This window comes from Gavialis gangeticus, unplaced genomic scaffold (genome assembly GCF_001723915.1).
Source record: "Gavialis gangeticus isolate Ggan-Ray unplaced genomic scaffold, GavGan_comp1, whole genome shotgun sequence".
NCBI classification, from domain to species: domain Eukaryota; kingdom Metazoa; phylum Chordata; order Crocodylia; family Gavialidae; genus Gavialis; species Gavialis gangeticus.
In genome coordinates this window covers 5,035,625-5,038,487 of record NW_017728983.1, presented here as the reverse complement: position 1 = coordinate 5,038,487, position 2,863 = coordinate 5,035,625, and positions in this window count along the sequence as shown.

Here is a 2,863-nt window from a genome sequence, read left to right as displayed (position 1 = left end):
ACAGTCACCTAGTTTTTTAACTAGGATGGGGTGAGAGACTCAAACATCTCCAAAAAGCCAAGAGACCTCAAGTTTTAGGATTGATGCTTCAAGCCATTTTTTGTTTCCCTTTCCCTGAAAATAAGAGCAGAGGGCATTGTGAACCTGTATAGCAGGAGTCAGCAACCTGCAGCCTGCAGGCCAGATCCAGCCTATAGAGACAGAAGGGCTTCCATGGCATTTCTACAATGGGAGGCCTTTCCTATGCAGCAGCTAGGCAGCAGGGAGAAGTAGCAGCAGCAGCACTGTGGGGGAAAGTGGTGATTGCAGCCTATGGCTCTGGGACTAGTGCTGGTGGCAGCAAAACAAGCCATGTTGAAAGTGGTCCACACTCAGAGGTAAGCTTCATTAAAACAGCCACTACTCAAAGCCATTACTGAGCCCTGAGTTTCTAACCTGCTCAAGATCCCCAAGTCTATCTCATGGTATTTACTGCAGCAAGCCACTTTCACCCTCAGCTGGGAAAGAGAGATGTCCATGTTTCTGCAAACTGCTCAGAGTTAAGAAAACAGCTGAGTTTATGCAAATGTTCTTATTCAGAAGGCAGTGTGGTGTACTGGATGGAGCACTTGGCTGGGCATCAGAATAGCTGTGTTCTCAGCATTGCCACTGAAATACTATGTGACCTCTGGCCAGTCTCCTCACTCCTCCTGCTTTGCCTGTCTTGTCTCCATAGTATGTGAGCTCTCTGGAGCCAGAAACAATTCTTTTGTATACAGGAAAATCTCAGATGTAACTGAGGATGCCAAGTGCAATTATTACTGACAGCACCGTAAAGGTATTAAGTGGAATTTAAGAATTTAAATCCATGTGAGTAATACATTAGGTACCGAGAGCCTTCAAGGACCAATATTTTTGGCAAAAACTGATTTAGGTCATAGTAAGTTCAGCTATCGTGTGTGTCCAGAGCTGCTGTTATCTTGTCTCAGCCAAATCAGTAGGTACCTAGACTAGCCTAATGCCATATGGGATTCATAAACTAGGGGTCCTTAGAGCTAAATTCCTAGATGGGCCTGATCCAGACAGTGAACGCAGGCCACATTACCACACATGAACAGCATTGGTTTTAGCACCCAGTTACTCTCGCTTGGCAACTCAGTCAGCAGTGGCAATGGTGCCCATTTCTTGCAGAATACCCTAGTGGTTAAAGCACTATCCCTCACTTGACAGACCACTGGGGGACTTGACTGGGGTTTCCTGGTGTCTGTTCAGGCCAAAGTTCTGCTTCTCTCATACAGCAATACAGCTTCCCTGGGCTGTGGTAAGAGGATCCCTGGCAGCTGCTCCCTCATTCCCCTGGCTGCCCACACCCAAGGAAAGGACAATGGCCCCCTCACACACACCGTGGCCGGAGGCAGGTCATAGCATCGGTTCTATCTTAGCCCCCCACCCCCCCCGGCTAGGGTGGCATTTGTAGAGGACAGTCTGCATGGGAGACTGGTTCCTCTTGAGTCAGGGGGGCACATGCATCCCCTGACACCAGTCAGCCACCGAGGGGGGTGTCCCCCATGGCCAATTGCGCCGACTGATGGGGGGATCCCCCGACGGCTGATCTCACCAAAGAGAGGCTGTGCCACTTCCAGAAGTCCCACGGCCGCTTCCGGAAGCAGCACGGCTGCTTTTGCTGGCGGCCCCGCACCCTAGCTTGTGCTCGCAGGGCGGGCACCAGCGCTCCTGACTGCCCCGCCTGCCTGTCATCTGAACAGGGAGCGCAGCCTGGCAGGGGGTGCACCAGCACTTTCATGGGGTGCACGTACACCCCAGTGTACCCCCTACGCGTCACCACTGACAGTCCAGTTTTCTGCTACTCTGTCCTCTATTGATAAAAAACCTGATGCCTTTATGTCCTCTATTTTTCTCTCTTGAGAGCTGAGAGGATGCAGGGGCCACCCAGGACCAGCTCTTGGAGGGGGTGGAGGACTGCGCCACAGCTGGGAGGGAAGGGGAGGGCTTCCAACCCAGCACAGCATACCTCTTCCTCCCCAACCCGCTCAGGAAGCCTGACGGACAACCCCCTCCCTTCTCCAGACACACACTTGCTGCATCTCTCTTTTCACTGAGTGTAAACCAGGAGGGGGTTGGGGACACTCTGTGGGTGGGATGGGAGGAGTGTGACCCAAGAAACACCAAAACACTGCTGCATACCATGGGGGAGGCCACTGGAGCTGCCAAGCCAGGGGATGGCTGACACCTGTGACTCCCTGTCCTGCTAGGAGGAGGGGCAATTGTTTCTCCTCAGCAGAGGAAGTTTACGTAGAGGAAGCAAAGGCCTATATCAGAGTAGGAAGTTTTTTATCCCCTGCTATGGGTTGGTAGGAAGGAATAATTGCAGGAATGAAGGGTCTTTGGGTCTGTGCTATTGCCACAGACTGATCCCTCAGTCAGCCTGTGTCTACTTGCCATAAACCTAGGGCTAGGCTGGAGGAAGTATTTCTATTACTGCCTATGGCCAAGAGACTGTACCGTGGTGGTCATGTACAGTAAAGACTGAGGGTTTATTTTCAAAGTTGCCTTCACGTGTGACTCAGAAATGGCAGTGAGGTGTCGGGTTAGTAAGCAAGAGAGTGCCTGTGTGGCTAACTCTGTCACTTCTGGGGATGGTTAATAAAATCCATTCCTCTGAAGAAACTGCACTGGCCCCTGGCACCCCTTCTGCCTGCCAGCACCACAGTGTGACTGGAGCACGGCCCCCACCCCAAAGGGGCACGAAGGGTGTTAGCTTTCCACCAGTGTAGGCAAAAGCAAAACCGCAAAGACAGAGAGACCATCAAGGACTCTCATTACAATAATAGCAGCAGCTGTGGACTAAGCCTTTACAAAAAAA